The sequence below is a fragment of the Protopterus annectens genome, chromosome 1.part1, assembly GCF_019279795.1.
Source record: "Protopterus annectens isolate FY-2018-M chromosome 1.part1, PAN1.0, whole genome shotgun sequence".
Taxonomy (NCBI): domain Eukaryota; kingdom Metazoa; phylum Chordata; order Ceratodontiformes; family Protopteridae; genus Protopterus; species Protopterus annectens.
Window position 1 is genome coordinate 1,224,878,209 of NC_056726.1, and position 20,883 is coordinate 1,224,899,091.

At 39.1% G+C, this 20,883-nt stretch overlaps 1 protein-coding gene across 3 annotated transcripts in view; it reads left to right on the forward strand.

The window, feature by feature from the left end:
- Positions 1-20,883, forward strand: part of LOC122809419 (zinc finger protein 501-like) — a 115,692-nt gene that overhangs the window by 22,566 nt on the left and 72,243 nt on the right. The window lies entirely within an intron of this gene.

Here is a 20,883-nt window from a genome sequence, read left to right on the forward strand (position 1 = left end):
GCACCACCCCCAGTGCAGCCCTTCTCTACCCTGTCAACTGGTGTGACCAGAAACCGCTTCGACATAGTCTTTGTTGCCACCTCTTTTCAAGTACAGCACTGTCTTTTTTCTTAAACACCACTTGCTATGGAGAAGGACTACTCCGACAAGTTGACAACAACAGCTCACCGGCTCGTAGTCCATGTGGACCTGAACAAAAGGGCAGTACAAAGATCCCGACCCTGCCCTATACTGCCTTTAGGGGCAGGGATACTCTGCATCGCCTGGAAGGATTGGAAAAGTTTCCACGGCTAACCCTGCTCAGCGGCAACTTTGGAACAAAATGAGCGGTCTAGGCAGATGGCTGCAAAACGCTTGTAATCATGCCTCTCAACCTCTTAGCACTAGAAATCTGGACAAACCCAAAAGTAATGCGTGGACCACGGCCCCAAAACAAGACACGTTTTAGATCTCGCTCTTTTAAACTTAGAAAGATGCAGAGCTACTGAGTGAGCTCAGTTCTTATTGACCTTTTTTATTGATCTTCACTTGCCGTGAGAGACCTTCTTCTTCTTTTTTGTCCCTACCTGGGGTGCTGGAAATCTGGCAACCCTGGCTCAGACACACAGCCTGCACAAACACTAGGCCCAAACACAAGCCTGAATATGGACAATGCTACAAATATCCACACCACTTAGGTAGAAACAAACTGCAGAAAAGTTTCTCACAGCAGAAAAGCAGCAGTTTTTCTCATCCACCCCACCTGCCTCTACCTCTTCCCCTCCTACTGCACTTAAAATTTCAAAACCATCTTCATCATTGCTGAGGGAGAAAATGAATGATGAGACATTTTCAAACATTACATGACCCTTCCTCTCGTCAACCTGTGAACACATTGCTCTAAGGTGTCAGTAGTTTTTCAGAGATACATTTAATATCACCCAGAACTCCCTTTACTTGCTCCAAAAATGCATGTATTGACCTTTTCCTTTCCGGTCTTTCCATTTCCCTGTCATCTGTTGTGAACAATTTGAAAAGCCAAATTAAAATATTGTACCTGTTGCAACATTTTGTCGGAAACTGTAATGTTAAAGTATTCTAACAACTTAGTTGTCAGAGTTTATCCCTGGAAATATGCCAAGAGCACAGCCGCCACTCTGTTTAATTTTGAATCGAGATTACAGTCATTACCAGGAATGAAAGTCTTGTAACATTTTGGAGTAAATACTAAATAAACATTTTAAAGAATCATTCCATGCATTGCCAGCTGTATATGACAACCAGTCTTCAAATGTTAACATATTGTAAAAGATACCCTTTTATCATTCCACTGAGGTATTGTCTGTAACAGATGAGATTGCTGGTATAGATCAACTGAAGTGCCTATCATTATGTCACTACTTGTATGTCCTCAGACTTAATGGTGTCTGAAGCTTTAGGCTCCTGTAACTGTTTTTGTAATTCTGCCTCTGAAGCTTTACGTTCATGTACATTTTTTGACAATTCCCATATTTTTATTTGTAGTTCTAACTGTTTAGCTAATGCCTCCAGGACTTTATTTTTTCCTTTGATTAATTCTTGTCTTAAGTGTTTCTGTTTCATCTCCCCCACCCGACTGAGTCTCAGTAGCAGCATGTATTGCCACTTCAGCCTTTTCCAAAATAACAGTAACATGTTGTGCATGTTTCCTGACTTCTATGTCATGCTTTTTTAACATTTCCATTAGTTTTTCATTAATCTTTCTTAAATTGTCTTCCTGCTCTTTGTCTGAAAGTTCTGTATTGTTAGTAATGGCATCCCACTGCAGACAATAAGACTTAAACATTTCTGCTGTCTTCCCAAACTCTAAACATTTATCTAAAAATGACTGAAATTCCATATAAAAAGTGGAGATTGGCATTACAAAATTACCTTTTGTTTCATATACCATATCTCCGCTACCCTGTGTAAATTATGCATTATCTTTTGCAACACAGTTTTATGACATGTTATACAGAATCGAGAATATTTATCCCTACAGTTTATACATTCAAAAAGCGTATATTTTTTTGCAAATATTGATCATAACATTGTATCCATTTACAAAGATAAACTTTATCACATTTGCTAGTACCAAAACTGCTCTGTTATTTTTAACATCACTGCTGGTTTGTTCATACCATTGACATAGTAATGTGCAAACTTTATCTGGTGTTTCATTTAATTCTGTTGCCACAGTATGTGGGCATTTTGCACTTAAGTCCTTGATGGCATCCATGTTATTTCAGAAAGAGGCTTACCATATTTCAGAAATGGCTAAGAGGTGATTAGTCTGTCAACCGAAACTGAAAGCTGGAAATTTCCTGTCTGTTAAAAATGATGGTGAAACATCTTGAAGCAGATACAGAGACAAAGTCTTGGATTCATTGAAACTTGGAAGTAATAGATACTGCTCACCTGGTCAATACCAAATGTGTTGATGTTGGCACCAATGGGGTAACTGTTTGTTTGTTGTAGTGGACTGGTTTGAATATATTATAAAAGATTCAAATTTAGTCTGGCTCACCTCTGTTAAAATAGCAAACAAAGACACTGTACAATTGTATTTGTTCTTAATATAATTGACCAAACACTACTGTCGAGATTAACATTTTTTGTGACTTGGATTATAGACAGATTCACTGCACTTCCTCAAACTACTCTCAGTTCTTGATCAAAAGTCCTCCCAATCAGTTGTTTTCAGTCATTTTTCATACAATCTAAGTTTAAATCTTCTTGAAACATTCTTGACATATCTGTACTTTACTGTGGCCCATGCCAGTTTCTGTTCCTTAATCAGTTTCTGAGAATATTGTGGACCTCACCAGTTTTTCTGTTTCCTTATCAGTTTCTTAGAAGACCAGGGTGTCAGTTTCTGAAAAGATTAGGGTGTACTCTTGTGACAAGATAGCCATTTCTTTTTGCACTACTATCCATTTCTGTTTGTCAGATCTGATCTGTAAATCGAGTTTTTGTTATGCGTATAGGTTCATAGGTAGATACTAGGCTATCTGCCCTAGGGCATTTATAAGCCTAGCCAGAGTTTATTTGGCTTCCGCCTCCTTGTTAGATTAGCGTATTGTGCCTCTGTAAAGTAGTTCACAGAAGGTACCCTTTTAAGATTAGTTTACTGTGTCTCTGTCTAGCAGGGAAACAGAAGAGATCCCAGGGGTGAATTTGCGATTTCCCATCCACGCGTCCAGATTTCGCTTGAAGAGGGTCAGCGAGGGGCTATGTCTAACATGAATTGGGATTCTATTCCAGAGTGAGGGAAGCCTCTGGGAAATGAATCTGTCCCTCCAGCATGTCCTATTTATTTTTGTGCTGAGGTTTAGGTCCCTGGAGCGTGTAGCTCTAAGGGACTGGGTTTGACATGTCTTTGTACGTCAGGCATAGTTGCCTCTGAGTAGGCGGTAAGCAACTGAGTAGAGCTGGAGTTTTTTTTAGTCGAGCTGCATAGGACATCTGTTTGTAGCCAATGATCCTCTTGGTGAGGTACTTTTGGGGTCTCTCCAGTTGCTGCAGGTGTCAGGTAAGGTACCTCCCAAAAGGGGCATTGTATTCAATTATGGGCCTGATGAGTGACGAGTAGAGGGGCACAATGACCTCTCTTGATCTAGATGCGAACCCTTTCGTGATAAGGTGGGCTATATAGAAGGTCTTTCTAACCACTTTGGCAACGTGATTATCAAAGGAGATATTACTATCTACGTTGGTCCCCAAATCTCTAATTACTTCTTCCGTACTTAATGGATTACCACCTATGTGGTAATTTGTGGGCACCTTGTTTTTCCCAAAGGGGATGACTATACACTTTTTCGCATTTAGCTTGAGGCCGTGGCTCTGGCACCAAGCATCCGTCTCTGTGAGACCCTTTTGGAGGATGCTTGTGTCAGCTGGAGATTCGATTATGGCCCCCAGTTTGCAGTCATCTGCGAACTTTGTCAGCCATAATCCCCCCGTGTTAGCCTGAACCTCAGAGAAGTATATACCGAATGAGAGGTCCCAGAACTGAGCCCTTTTGGGATGCTACTTGTAACTGGTTTGGATTCGGACATGGCACCTGCAATTCTGACCATGTGGGTTCTATTTCTGTGCCAATTTGCAACCCATCTTGTGATATAGGGGTTGATATTTAAGCTGGTAAGCTTATTTATGATGCCCGAGTGGGGTATTGTGTTGAAGGCTTTTTTGATGTCCAGGTAGGCTGTGTGGACTACCTTGCCCTCATCTATGGCTTTGGTAACAGTTTCAAAGAAATCAACTAGGTTTAAGAGGCAAGATCTGCCCTTAACAAAGCCGAATTGGGTAGGGTCCAGTGTCTGGAGGCTCCCAATGTCATTGTTTATGAGTTCCATGATAATACGCTCCATAGCTTACCAGACCAGACTAGTCAGGCTTATGGGGCGATAGTTTTTGTGATTACAGGGGCTTTGCATTCGTCCAGTATTAAGATGGGCTCTTTGGGGGGTGGGGGGGATAAAGGGGGGAAAAGTTAGCACTGAAAAGTTAGCACTGAACCTATCTAACAGGATGTTGGCAATATCAGTGGGTTCTGTATATCTAGTGCCATTGTGTTGTAGCTTAGAGCAGATCTGAGTGTTGCCATTGAGATTCTTGACATAGGTGTAGAATGCTTTGTGGTTGTCTTCTAAAATCAGTGGTAATTTTATTTTCATAACTAGCTTTGGAGGATTTTATGAGGGATCTCAGCTTCTTATTGAAGCTGACCAGGGAGTTCCTGCAATCAGGGGATTTTACTCTTTTTTGCAACAGCTTCTTCCTTCTGTTGTAGAGTTAGTTTATGGCAGGGGACCACCAGATTGGCTTCCATTTTTTTTGGAGGATAGTGTCTTTGTTCTGTTGGGGATGGTACGATCCATCCACTCGTGTATGTGCTTATACAGTGCATTTGTACAGGATTCAGCAGTTGTACCTCCTATTTTCCATCTGTATGGGTGTCATGAAGTTTGCCACTTCTGTCTTAAGAAGCATGAAGTTGGCTTTGGAGAAGTTTTTTTTATGGTGGTTTCCTTAATGGGGGGTGGGGGGGGTGGGATATGGATGTCTCGGGTGATTAGCTTGTGGTCGGATCTGACCAGTGAGGAGTTGACTTCTGGCATGGAACATCCGTTACCCATATTAGTGTAAAAAATTATTAGCAGTGATCAAACAAACACCTTACTACTGTATCCATCAATATTTATTTGTATTGGTACAAATTCTTGCCAGACAGTTAACACTGTCAGAGTTATTTCAATTCTATTATAACACAGCTAGAGCACAAAGTAATTTTATTTATTTATTTATTTATTTATTTACATTTGTTGACCGGGAGTGTCCTACTGGATGTAGGTCCATTTTCAGCAGAGGCCTGGGGAGAAAAGCTCCACAGTTAAAATAAACAGACAGTAGTTACATTGGATTACATAGCGATTAACAATTTGATTAACATAGCAATTAATTACAAACGTATTTACAGATGAAGAACATAGTACATCAGTAGGCAACTAGAATCTTTATCTGCGAAATACATAACAGACATTAAATGTTACAATAAGAAGTTCTTGCTGTATAATAAGTACTAGGCTTATGAGCATCTGAGCTTGCTATAACCAAGGTAGCTAGTGGATTGGTAAGAAAGGTAGTGGTTGGATGGGGTGGGTGACATTAGAGTGGGAGTTGCAAGGGCATAGCCAGCATGTTTTTAGGTGTGCTTTTATTAAAGTTTTGAAGTGGGTGCATGATGCTACGGTGGTAATTGTGGGTGGGAGGGAGTTCCATAATTTGGCTATGGTGCAAGAGAATAGTGCTTCACCAGCAGAGTTATTGGCTTTAGAGATCTGCAAGTGATTTTTGTTTCTGGATCTTAGTGGTCTGGTGGTGCGATAGGGTTGGAGTAGATTCTGGAGGGATGGGACATTTAGTGGATGGTTTACTAGTTTTTGGGCGAGTGAGAGTTGATACCATTCGAAGGAGGTGAGGGAGTTCAAGCCAGCCCAGTTCAGCAAGTGAGAGACAGTGGTGACTATGGTAGGATGCCCTTGTGGCAAATTTGGAAATTTTGTTGTAGCAGGTAATGACTCATGCACACTCAAAGACGTCACTAAAGAGAGAAAATACTGTCCAGTTTATATACTCTTTTAAATGTCAAACAATGTTATTTTTAATGCCCTTGTGACTCGTTCTTCTGGTTTCTGTTTGTGTCATGAAAAAGTCCATTGGTTATTTCTAGCCTGGACAGTTTCTGTTGAAATGCCAATGTTACATTACCAACGGCTGTTACTTGATACTTTTATGAACACAAATATTTAACACATCTCCTCTGTTGTATCTGAGATAGCTCCTTAAGTTGCATTTGCTAAAACTTTTATTAACTTTGTAACTTTCCATATTGCCTTAGTGGCGCCATACCAGTGAAAAAAATCATCTCCTGAAATAACATAATTTCCTATGTCCAGCTGTTTTAAAATCTTTCCCTATTTTATTTCATCATGGACCTCCCTCTTTTTTTCTGCTGATTTTGTACCATGTCCTCTGGTAATGTGTGAGTAATTCTCATTATTGGAACTGCATACTCTATGTAACAAAATTTCTCCTCTTTCATCTCTTCCTTAAAAGTATTAACTCCCATGCTGTTTTTATTTTATAGTCCGTTTTTTCACATGACCAGAGTTTGTGTAAAGTAACAACCTTGACTGTCCCTTTTTTTTGAAAACAGAGTATCCCTTTTTCTGTTTTCATCAATTGAAAATGTTTTTTTATGGCTGATTGTTTGTTTGTTTTACAACTCTATTTTTAGAAGATTCTTTAAACATAAACCTGTATGTGTAACCTCTACAGGGACTGCATGTAATGGAGTTTTCCCTCTGTAAGGAATATGGCTAAAAACCCAACAATTTTACTTGTTACGTGTCTTTGCAAACAAATTTTGCGTGTCCAGAAATATATTGAAATCCGGTATCTGATCTTGATGTTGTTCTCATGATCTATTATATCTTGAGTATCTCTCCCCATTTTTTCTTTGCAACTGTTTATTTGCATTTGCTTTTGTATGTACATTTATTTTAGATTGCCTTGTCCTGTCCATAGATTGCTGCTATAGAAACAAATTTAAACTTTTTAAGACTGTTAACAGACTGTTACTGTACTGATACTGTTTGTCTGTTATTAACTTTGATTTTTCTGGACCAACATGGTGTGCTGCTTTTGCTTGGATTTTTATTAGCTGAAAAATACTATTTGTCTAAGTTTTTATTACGTTTTTTAATGACTCTGTACTTTTTCTACCTGTATGTATTGCTGTGTATTATTCCCAGGATGGCAATTACACCAGTCTGAGTAGGATGTTCTTGCTGTACTAGTTTGTTTGTAAGACTGTTTGCTTGCTGTTCTATTTTATGTAAGACATTCTTTTGAAAATATGACATTACAGTCGCTGTTTTTTACCAATATTGATCCTGTTTGCTGTATGTATAAGCTGCCTTTGGAGACGTACTGTACTTTTAATGTGTGTGTGTGTGTGTGTGTGTGTGCGTGTGTGTGTGTGTGTGTGGGGGGGGGGGTGACCCTCTCTTCTTACCATAGAACCTTTTGTCATTTAGGATTTGTCATAGGTACTGCCTTAAATGTTACTCCATTTCCAGACGTAGATGTGGACTTGCATAACCAACATTTAATTGCATTGTTTAGTTTTGCATATACCATTTGCATTACTGTAAATGTATTTACTGTATCTGTATTAACTTTAACTTTACACTGTATCTGTATTAACTTTTCTCTGTGTCTGTATGTCTGTAGGTTATTTCTGTGTTTATTCTGAATCTGTCCTGGCTTATTAAACCAGTAAAGTAATATTTATTTTTGTGTATTTTCCTGTCTCCTTTGTTTAATTAATTTACATTGAGTTTGAAAGATTCCTGCAGACTGATAACATGTGTTCCATTAATTTGTTTTAATGCCTATTGCCTGCCATGATCTGGGTTATAGGGAGGATTATCCTCATATTCTACTGGTCATAATTTACCATTTTTATTATACTGTTAGTGTTTGTAATTACCCTTTTCAGTAAGCTAAGGTGTTTGTCCTTCCTTCTGTTTATTGCTTACCTCCTTTTTCTGTGTACCCTGATGTTTGCACGTTATTTGCATATATGCTCTCTTCTATTTATGATTTACCTGTTTAAAAACAGTGTATTAACGGTCTGTGGCTTTCTCCTGTTTCCATCATTGCACTGCAGAATTGTCTGCAGTAGACAAGATTGTTGTACCTGTAACAACTGACATCTTTAGGCTTAATTTTTATCTTTAGACTTTAAAGCATTAAGCTACTTTTTTTAGTCTACAAGCTGTTTTTGTACATTTCATGTGTGTGTCTGCAATACTGCGCACTTCTTTTAAACTGTTTAGCACTCCGGCTTTGTCTTGCTCGAGGTGGAGTTTGAGATGTGTAATTTCTGAGTCTGTATCTATCTGTCTGACAAACTGATTTTAAAGCTGCACCTGCATTTTGTAGAATGTCATTAACTGTCTGACGGAATTGCTTTAACGCACCATTTTGCCTGACCAAAACATTATTTTGTTTTTTTTTTTCTGTCATGCTATTTAGAGTGTCTGTCTGATCCTTTTCAGATAGTTTTTTTTAAATGGTGGAAACTGGCATTACCTTGTCTGTATGTTTAAAACAGTTATGTGAGTCTAGACACTCACCAGTTCAGCTGCTTCCTTTACTATGACATCTACCAGAGCATTTACTGTAGCCTCTTCTGTATTACATTTTTATGTGCTTTGATTTTGACAATACTAAACTTTCTAATGCCCATAACTCCCATAGTACTGGAACATGTTTTAGGGGTTTGCCAACACTGTCGATGACTCTCCTTCTGACCCAAACTGGCATGTGTAAATGCAAAAAAAAAAAAAAAAACATCATTTTAAACAGACCACACAGTGTATGTCAACCATTGTTTAAATGCCAGCATATTGAAACAAAATTCCTTTTTGTCTTGCCACTGAGGCAGAGTCTGCAATAAAGAAGACTATTGATATATATCAGCAGGAGAAATAACTGCCATTTCTGCTGAACCATGCCCAATGTCAATTGGTATATTTTGTACCCCTTGTAAACCTTGCTGCGCTTTTTCTAATTTAACCTCTGTAGTTTGTGCCCTTAGTAAATGTTGTTGGGCTCTATCCGATTGTTACATTAAACCAGAAATGTCATTATGTAAAGCCTGAATGCTATGTTGAGTCTGTTCCTCTAAATGGTATTATTGTCCCTTACTACTGTCCCTAGGGAAATTTTGAAAATTTGTGAAAATCTTGTTTTTTTTTTTTTTTAAAGGTTAATATTAATAACACACTCTACTATGCTAGAATTTTTTTGTGCATCTGCAATATTTACTGTAAATGACATTTTTATGTAGTCTGTTACATTACTGACATTAACTGCATACACTTGTACTGTATGAGATTTAGGTAAAGCCTTAAGATGTTAAAGAAAATGTGCAACAATTTGCATTATATTTGACATGCATGACTGTTGTATATGTGAAAAACAATCTGTTTGATTCTAGCATTGTTAGTTCATCAGAATAGGATATATCTTATGGTATGGCTTGCATATTAGACTCCTGTGACAAGATAGACAATAAGTTTGGAAAGTTAGTTCCACATAAAAAAAGTCTTTATGAATTGCTGTACATTTGATGTATGGATTATAGGCATTTATGTATTTACAAATACAACTGTTATCTAAATTGTGAACATTAAACGTTTCAGATTTACATTTCATGTATGACACAGAAGTTTTAAGCCATATAAATTTATATTTACAATATGTGAGCATTGTGAAGTTAACTGTCTCTACTGGCATCCATGTTTATAACTGTGAAGAATTTACTGTATTTTGCATAGATGACAAACAGGTGATCAAGCTGAAGTCACTTAGCAGACACGGTGTCCTTCAACAGACGAATTGATGGTGGAACGTCGCAGGACAGCTTCTACGGTGTCACTCTGTATCCACCAACGAAGTACTGGAACTGTTGATGCACTGGAACTGTCAATCTGTTGAACTCCTGGAAAATTTAAGGCCTTTATGAAAAATTAACTGTTGGTAATGGATGAAAAAGGTTATGGCCAGTGAGTTAGGCTCGCCAATGTAAAATATTACTAGCAGTGACTAGACAGACACCGTACTACTCTATCTGTTGATATTTATTTGTATTGGTACAAATTCTTGCCAAACCATTAATACTGTCAGAGTTATTTCAATTCTACTATAGTAGAGCACAAAGTAATGACTGATGCACACTCAAAGATGTCACTAAAGAGAAAATATACTGTCCAGTTTATATACTCTCTCTTAAATGTCAGTGTTCTTTTTAATGTCACAAAACACAAAATAAAGCAAACTTGCTCAAAGGAGCCTGTACACATAAAAGAAAAAAGTGTCAAAAACGCTAAGTAATCCACAAACTGGTAGGAAGGAGAACAAAGGAACTGTTTATTCACCGACTAAGCGCTTTCACCCAATGTCCATAGGGCATCATCAAAGTGAATTAACACAAAAAAACTGTACATTTATACAACTCTAAAATACAACACGCCCACTACTAATTATAAAATGCTGTGCCAATTAATTCTTAAAAAAATAGTTAAAAACAATTGAACACACTGATAAATGTTCTATAATATTAAATAACTGGATGACTAAATAAAAATATATATAAATATGCACAAATGAATATAAATATACATAAATATGTGCAAATCCTGCTATAAATAAATTAAAAAACTTGACTAACAGAAGTGTACCAAAGAAACATATATGTATTTTAAACCTGCATATGTGACATTACAAAAAAAAAGGGGGGGGGGTAGTGTTATTATAAAAGAGACATTATTTCTAATGGTCACCTTAAACCTGCAATGCTCTTAACTTCAATACTGAACTTAATGATATATTATCATTAATGCCTGGAGATATAGTGGCATTTTGTCCGCCTGTAGATATAGTGGCATTTTGGCCTCAATTGCCATTTTAACTCCAAATTCTCTAGGTATAGGTTAACATCACCCTCTCTAAAATGGTCAACAATTCTGTCAATAATAAAAAACAAGACTTTATTGAAACCCTCACATTTCACTGATTGATTATAAAGTGCACTTTCCTTCTTTCTTTTTTTAATGTCCCTTACATGCTCTAATATTCTTTCTTTCATTTTTCTAGTGGTTTTACCCACATAGAATGCTGAACAGGTCACACATGTCGCTATGTAGACCACCATCCTAATATTACAATTGCCTGGACTAGGTATCGAACGTTGGTACCCCTCAACCATGACATATGGCCCTGTGTTAATAAACTTTACATGCTTTACACATGTTACACTTAGACATCCTAGATACCATCCTTTACTTGTTACATGTTTTTTTCAAATAGATTCTTAAGGTTGGCACCTCTAGAAAAAGTCACTTTAGGGGCCAATCCTAACATATTTTTAATGTCAGGACTTACAATCTGGTTCCATGAATGGCCGGCCATAGTCCATATGTGTATAGCTTCATAATTAAAAGGCAATACTAAAGATGTACCATAATCTATCACCTTTAATTTTGTGAGTCCCTGTGTTGGTATGCAAGATAGGCAAGAATTTTTTTTTCTTTTTCTACGTACTTCATTCCTAATTTTAAATCAGTAACTTGTTTGGGTAACCTCCTTCTTGAAACATACCTACAAGAGTATACATTTCCTATTCAAAATCACCTTCACTACTTGTCAGTCTTGAAATCCTAACCATTTGGCCCTTTAGTACACTCTTTTTGATGGTTGAGGTGACAACTGTTGTAATGTAGGAGGTTGACAACTGTTGTAATGTAGGAGGGAATTAGGAGTATGTTTTCTTTCTATGCACTCTAGAAATTAATTTTTATTTTTATCCCAAATTAGTGTAATGTCAAGAAAATCAATGCTCTCGTTACCAACTTTACATGTAAAGTTCAAAAATGACGTATAATTTAAATAACTAATAAATTCTTCAAGCTCACCTACTGAACCTTGCCATAAGATCAGTATGTCATCAAGGAATCTTAACCATGTAATCACTTTACCATACAAGTTGTGTTCAAAACCACAGTTTTCCTCCCACTTGGCTAAGACCAGGTCAGCATATATGGGCGCACATTTAGCCCCACACCCATTGTTTGATGGAAAATTTCACTTTCAAATAGTAGGAAATTATTCAATAACACTAGTTCCATCAAATCAACTAAAAGCTGTCTCTTCACATTGTGCATTCCCTCTTTGCCAAACAGGGCATCTCCAAAAAGCACCAAGCCTTGATCGTGCGGTATAGAGGTGAATAAATTTGTGACATCAACTGTAACAAATAAAAAGTCATCATTAATGGAAGTGTCCCTTAAGATTTCTAAACAGTGCCACAAATCCTTTAAAATGTGTTTATGATACTGTACACAATTTTTACACCAGAAGTCTATGTATGCTGCTATAGGCTTAGTTTTTGAGCCAGTCACAGAGACAATGGACCTAAATGGGGAGGTTGTGTAAATCTTTGTGGATTTTTGGAATTCCAAATATCTTGGGTGTTATTGGGAAATCCAGTCGTATATTTGTACTCTGTATAATCAAGCACATTCTGCGTTAAAAACATCATGTAAGACCCAGTCAATTTTACTATATGCTCTCCTCATCTCATTAATAGAGACCCTCTCATATGTTTCAGTGTCATTTAACAGCTCATAAATTCTACTTACATAATCCTGGTGATCCATCAAAACAACCCCCCCCCCCTCTTGTCAGTCTTCATAACTCTAACCTGGTTATGCTCTTTTTAAGTTGTTTCAACACATTCCTTTCATCCCTTGTTAAATTGTACTCCTGGCGGTTTCCTGAATTCTTAAAAATACATCTTATTTCATTTTCACAAACAGTCTCAAATGCAGCTACATGTAAATCGGTGGGACAAATGTACTTTTCCTTTTTAGCTGTGTAACATAAGGTACAACTGACTTCTGTTTGTCATGAAAATAAAACTTCAGGCTTAATTGTCTAATAAGTTTAAAATTAGTTAACTTTAGCAACATCTTGCTTAAAACTTGGCACAAATGAAAAACCTTTACTAAACAAGGTCATATGCACTTCATTTATGGTGTGCTGCAAAAAATTATACACACTAAAACCATTCTTAGAAATACAGTCACATACAAATTGGTCAACAGGTACCACATCATTGTAATGGCCTTCATAGTTAGAACTGTGTCCATTCAACATAATGTCACTTAACACCTAGTTCTTCCACTGGTGTTGGTAGAATGAATTCCTCACTTGTCCCCCCCCATTGTCTCTGTTGTCTGTTCTGCATTCTCTTGGACATTCTTGGGAGTGGAGGCTTTTCTAAAAAATCATTAACAGTCTCACTTGATGGCTCATTGTCCCTGTTAAATTCATCTTCAGAACGGTTAGCCAAACCATTTTGTTCCTTAGCACGCTTACTAGGTAAAGGGTAAACAGTTTTATGTATGTAATCATTAGTATCTCTTAATATTTTCTTTTGTTTTCTGACTAAATTTTCTTTCATATATTTGTCTGTTTCAATGAAAATAGAATGGTATATATGCTTGTTAGCTTCAAACAGCAAGTCACTATTTATGCTGTTTATTTCAGTTATTTCTTTTTCTAGTACACACAGTTTACAATAATTTTCTCTAATAATAATCCGCACTAGATCTAACCCAGTGCAGTCAAAAAGCTCCAATAGCTCACCATGCATAATCGATCCAGTCTCTGTCTCATTGGGAAATTTCCATATTCTTAAGCCTTTCGGCACTTGGTTTAGTTCCAATGAATGTTTTAAGTCAAGATTGTCAGCTTGCAGGCCTTTGAACTTTAACAACTTCTCAAATGTATGGAGCTGTGTACGGACTGTACCATACCCCTCCCCTTGAGCGGGGTTATCTGTTTGTGTCATGAAAAAGTCCATTGGTTATTTCTAGCCTGGACAGTTTCTGTTGAAATGACAAATGGAAAGTGCAAGTTATTCTTGAGATGAAAAAGTCCCTGAGATGCAAAGTTCCTGTTTGAAATGTCAATGTAACTTCCTTTTTTCTATAACAGAATGCCATTTACAGTAAGCCCACAATTTTGGGGAAAAGCTTTTTAATTTATACAATCTCTATCAATTGGTAATGACCAGGTCCAGGATATTGCTGCCCCTGGTGGGTGTATGGACAAGCTGATCCAGGGCATTGGAATTTATGAATTCCAGAAAACGTTGAGCAAATGAGTTAGTACATGAGTAGTTTTCCCAGTTAATGGCGGGGTAGTTGAAATCACCCATTATTAGGGTATTGGGCTGTACAGTAATATTATCTGGGGCATTGTGGGGGGGGGTCTGTAACAACCTACAACCTGGATTGCAGTCTTGCCCAGTGTTAGTTGCACTTGGATTATTTCGGATGCATTATGTTGAGCAACTAGCCTGGAGGTGTGGATATCCTTAATGAATATGGACACGCCTCCTCCTTTCGTGTTTCAATCTAGGTTAGGTGGCCGAAAGGTGTGGTATAAATTATAGCCTGGTAATGAGGGGTGCTCTCTGGAGCCTTGTACCAGGTCCCTGTCACTGAACAGATGTCAATGTTCTCCATTTTTAGGAGTGCCTCGAGTGAATGCATTTTGAGGTTTAGACTTCTAGCACAGAGTAGCATTACCCTCAGATTTTGCTTGCTTGTATCTGCTGTGGTGGTGAGTTTGTCGTTTGAACCTTGCCTAAAAGAGACACTATGGATTGGCAAGAGCCTTAGCCAGTATCCGGAATCCCAGGAGCAACAGGTGCAGGCCATCTCTGGAAAAGCATTGTGGTCTGTTGATCATGTCGTCCCAGGCAGACACATACTGGATCCCCTGGAATGACACCAGAAGCTTAGCCAGTTGTTGAAGTCAATCATTTTGTCCTTGTACTGTGGTATCATTCTCGGAGATGGCAGGATGCTACTCAGGGCTAGGGTCATACTGCCTGGGCTACATAATCCGAGAGCTCCTCCATATCTCTTTTCATGTAGTCCAGGGGGGTATGTCTCGGGTCATTCACACCAACATGATAATGACAGAGTCATATTTGTACTTGCTGTGGAGTGAACTGAGTGTGTGCATTACGTGGTGGATCCTGGCACCTGACAGGCAGTTGACAGTAACTTTCTCCTTGTTTAGCCTGGTGAGTGGGACATCATTCTGCCTGACTATAGAGTCTCCTATGACTAGTGTGTTGGGTCCGTTGTTTTGCCGCATGGGCTGAGGTTGAGTGGCACACTGATTTTGTGAGCTGTGTGTCATTTGGGTAGTGTTGGGGGTTGGTGGTTGCTTGCATTTTATCTTTGGAGGTCTCTGTTGTTTGGGCAGATTTTTATTGAGAGCCTCTGTGAATGTAGTTGTGTGTTTTGTGTTACTATGTGTGGGTTTAGGTGGTGTAGGTTTTGATGGACTATGTGTTGAGTGTAATGTGGTACAGGTGTTTACCTTCTCTTGACAGCCTAGTACAGTCTTGGCTGGGGAGAGCTTGTCTTCCAGTTTGGCTATATAAGTGCATCTCTCACAGGTTGTAGTGTTGGGTGGTAGGAGGAGAGGGTTGTCAGTGTACATGAGGCAATTGCTACATTGCCCCAAGATGCCCAGATTCATCAGGTGGACAGAGGAAAATACTGGGAGCTGACCCTTAGACATGCCTGTATAGGTGCTTTCTAATTTAAGTACTAAAACCAGTTTTCCTCCTAACAAGTGAGGAAAGTTGAGTGTTGCAGTGATTTGTAGATTTAGTGCTTGTAATGAGTTTAGAAGAAGTGCTGAGCACAAGGAAACTGTTTTGAGTACTAAAACTAGAAAACTGGCTAGTTTATAAGGGAAAATTTGAAGAGAAGACTTTCTGCCACCGAGAATAGTTTAACCGCAGTTAAACGGCCCTGGGCGATGCACAAAACAGTGCAAACATGAGTTTTTAAACAGAAAGATGAAAGGGATAGAAATAGCCCAAAATGGCCAATAAAACTACAGATTCTACTCAAATATATTACATTTGTTTAAATTTTAAATACAAAGTCATCAACAAGGGTTTTCTGTAATTAATTTGATTGGATGTTATAGTTATGTGATTTTTCAAGTGTATAAAAACGCACGTATGTAAAATGAAGTCCTGATAATAAAGAATGAAGTCACTAATTCTTGGTATTATTTTGGCGCTTGTACCACTCATTTGGTGGTTTGAGTTTTAGTGGCATTATCTATTTGTTCACAGTGCTGCATTAGCATCATTTCAGTTCATTTGAATTTGCCACTTGTACCTTCTGAATCCCACCACTGTATTTCCTTTACACAAAGTAATTGGCTTGAACTAACCAGTAAACTACCACCACTGTAACAAAAGCTCACTCTACTGTCACTTGTCTTGTGTATTCAAATAAGACGATGAGGCTTGTGTGTTCGTTTTAAGTAGTTTATTACACACAAACACATCAGGATGGATGACTGGAACATTAAACAAACTGACTGGCTGCTACACACATCCATGCTTTCACTCTGGCTGCTCACTGAAAATGGCACTCTTGCTTGCACGTGCTCAGTACTTGTATGCTGGTACCCATAGGTTTATAGGTGTGTACTAGGCTAATGGCACTGGAGCCTTTACAAACATAGCCTGTAGGATTACCCTGGCATCATACCACCCAACCTTAGTTCCTAGTGCCTCTGTCGAGTAGAGCCACTGGAGTGATCCCCAGGGTGAATTTTCTATTTCCCATCTACTCATCAAAATTTCTCTTTGAGGGACAGTGAGATGTTCTGCGTGACATGTATGGGGAGTCTGTTCCATAATATGGGCAGTCTCTGGGTTATGAACCTATCCCTCCAGCTTGTTCTGTTGATTGTGGTAATGAGGTTGAGGTCTCTGGAGCATGTAGTGCAGAGGGATTGTGATTTCTTTACATGTAACATTTCTAACAGAGCTGGTTCAGACATGGCTTTGTAAGTCAAGCAGAGATCGCCTTTAAGTAGGCGATGTGAGACAGAGAATAGTTTGAGTCTGTCTGTATAGGACAAGTGTTTAAGGGCTAGGATCCTCTTTGTGAGGTACTTTTGTGGCCTCTCCAGCTGTTGCAGGTATCTAGTGAGGTACATGCCAAATGGGGCATTGTACTTGATGATTGGCCTAATGAGGGAAGAGTAGAGGGAGACAATGACCTCTTTCTTCCTGGATACAGAACCCTTAGTAATGAGATGTGCCACATAGGACTTTCTGACCACAGTGGCAATGTGGTGGTCAAAAGAGAGGTTGCTGTCAACCTGTGTTCCCAGATCTCTTATAATGCGTTCTGTGTTCAGTGGACTACCATCGGTGTGGTAATTCAAGGGAGCTGGGTTTTTCCCAAAGAGGATGACCACACATTTATTGGCATTGAGCTTAAAGCCATGGTTCTGACACCAGTCGTTGGTCTTATTGAGGCCTTTCTGTAGGATGTCAGCATCACTTGGGGAGTTAATAATAGCTCCCAACTTGCAATCATCTGTGAACTTTGTCAGCCCGAGTCCCTTCATGTTGGCCTGGACTTCAGAGAAGTAGGTACCAAACAGGAGAGGACCCAGGACCGAACCCTGTGGGACTCCACTCATGACTGGTTGGCAGTCTGACTTGGAGTCCGCTACTTTCACACTGTGGGTTCTATCTGTGAGCCAGTTTGCAACCCACCTAGTGATATAAGGGTTGATGCCTAGCTTAGTAAGTTTTTCTTTGATTCCTGAGTGGGGAATGGTATCAAAGGCCTTGGCCAGATCAAGGCTGGTTGTATGAATCGCCTTACCTTCATCCATATCTCTGGTGACTGATTCAAAGAAGTCGACCAAGTTGAGCAGGCATGGTCTACCCTTCACAAAATCAAACTGTGTAGGATCCAGAGATTAGAGATTCCCTATATCCATTGTTTATTAGGTCCATTATGATGTGTTCCATAGCTTTGCATATCAGACTCATCAGGCTAATGTGGCAATAGTTCCCAGGGTCTGTAATCACTTCTCCTTTGTGGAGAGGGATGACTGTAGCAGTGCACCATTCAGTAGGGACAAAGCCTGAGGTGTGGCTGTGATTGAACAGAGAGCACACAGGTGAGGTGCCAGTTCACTCTGTAGTTCATGTAGAACACAGCCAGGGATACTGTCAGGTCCTATAGAACCTGTATTCTTGGCATTGAACAGTGCTGTTTTAACCTGTGCAGCAGTAATACTGGGTGCCTGGCAATCTACTGGTATTGTGATTGGTCCTGGGGTGGGGGGGAGAGGGGTAAGTTAGCACTGAATCTGTCCTCCAGTATATTTGCAATATCTGTTGGCTCGGTATAGGAGGTACCGTTGTGCAGTAGCTCAGAGCAAATCTGGGTATTGCCATGGAGATTCTTTACATAACTATAGAAAGCCTTGTGGTTGTCTTTCCTATCTGCTGCAATTCTGTTTTCATAGCTAGCTTTAGAGGATTTGATGAGGGATCTCAACATTCTGTTGAGGCTGATAAGGGAGTTTTTCCAGTCTTGGGACTTCACCTTATTCCACATCAGTTTTCTCCTTCTGGAATGGTTCTTAAAGGTACAACACACACACTCTGATCTACATCCTCCCTCTTTGACTAATCTGTCATGCAATGAAAAAATGACAATTGAATAGGCATGCAAAGACGTATATAAACAAGAACAATCATGTCCAAGTTGTTGTGTATATAGGATTAGGTCTTGAGGTAAGACCTGGCCTCGTGATATAGTAATTAGAACTGGGTTTAGCAACAGGGACAGTCACTGAAGAATGTTCTGCTTCAGGATTTTCAGGGATACTTACAGGAACAGATGATGAAATGTTCTCTGGAACATGAACATTGGACAAATCGCTTTGAGAATGTCTCCATTACAGACAAGATGCTGTAACACTGGCTCAGACACTGGTAATAAATGTTTCTGAGTCTGCCTAAATTCCATCCCTTGTGATTCAATGATGTACGATCTCTGTTCTTCACATAAATGTTTTACAAGTCCAATCCGATCAAATCCTTTTGCTGTCTGGATCCTCACTATTTCTCCTTTTAATGGATTCTGAGGTTTGCTGGTTTTGTCGTAGCAGGACATTTGGGGCAAGCGCTTTTTTAGACGTTTACCGTTTACTGATTTGTTTTCAGCACTTGGAACCAACAAATTCTTACTGATTGGCAGTGTGGTTCTGGTTTGTCCTAATATAAAGCTCTGAGCAGGCAAACCAAGTAAATTATTGTGAGGAATGTTTCTGAGATTAAGAAAGTTTAGAAAAACACCAGTATTAGGTTCATAGGTTCATACTAGGCTATCTGCCCGAGGGCATTTACAAGCCTAGCCCATCGTTTTGTGGCTTACGCCACCCCTTTAGTATGGGGAACTATACCCATTATTTTGCTGTGCCTCTGTCGAGCAGTGACAGTATTGTCTTTCGGATTTCTTGAACAGCTGTTTTGCACTTAGAGCTGTACTTTTAGCCAAGCCATTTGATTGTGGATATTCAGGACTACTAGTAACATGAACAAAGTCCCAAGTCTTGGCAAATTATTTGAACTGCTGACTTGTAAAATGTGCAGCATTGTCAGAAAGGACTTTGTGTGGCTACCATCGACAGAAAAATGCCTCTTCAACTTCAAAATGACAGTACTTTAAGTTAGGTTAGGAAGTAGGTCAATCTCAAACCAAATTGAATAAGAGTCTACTACCACCAGGTAATGTTGTCCATTCCATTCAAAAATATCTGTAGCTACTGTTGAACAAGGTAGTTCAGGAATCTGGCTTAACTGAAGTGGTTTCCTTTGTTAATGCAGTTTAGTAGCGGTTAGAGTTGTCTCCTCACAGCAAGAGGTTCCCCTGTTCGATTCTCGGCTGGAGCTCCTTCTGTGTGGAGTCTGCATGTCCTCCCCACGGTGGAGTAATGTTAGACATGCAGGTAGGTGTGAGCATGAATGGGTGTGGCTTCATGGAAGGTTGGGCATTGGGCTGGCAACTCGGCATTGTAAAAATCTACTGCCAATCATTAGCGGAACGGAGTTCCGCTGTGGCGACCCCTAACTGGGAAAAGCTGTAAGACATTACTAGTACTGTTACAAACAGAGCAAGAAGAAAGTATTTTCCCAATATCTTTTGACATAGAAGGCCAAAATACTAGACCTCTTGCCCTTCTTTTGGTAGAATCAGTTCCTGGGTGGCCATGATGCAGGATCATCATATACTCTTGTTGGAAGGATTTTGGAGCAATCAATTTTGGACCTTTCATGATGATAGCATCTTCCATCAAAATCTCGTCTCTGTAAGGAAAATACTGCTGCACACCTACTGGTAAACAAGATTTGACGGCCATCCTCAACTGATAAAATGGTTGAGCTTCTGGAGAATTGGATCTGAAGCTATTTGAGTTCTAAGCTCATCAAGATGTGTGGAAGAAAAATTTCTCAATTCCATGACTTCAAAATCATGTTTCTCATTGTTGTGTTGTTCATTGGTTTGAATGGGTGATCGGGATTAAGTATCAGCAAGATGAAGGTTTGTCTTTGGTGTAAACAAGATTGAAATTGTACTTCTGCAATTTGAGCATCATGCATTGCAATTTCACAGGAGCTGTGTGCCCTGGCATTTTCAAAATACCAACCAAAGGTTGGTGGTCAGCTTTGATTTGAATAGGTTTGCCATAAATATAATCATGGAACTTCGAATATGCAAACACAGTTGCCAAAAACTCTTTCTACTTGAGCATACTGCATCTCGGTTTGGGTTTGAGTTCTCGATGCATAGGCTACTGGTCTGCTCTCTTGACGAATGACTGCAACAA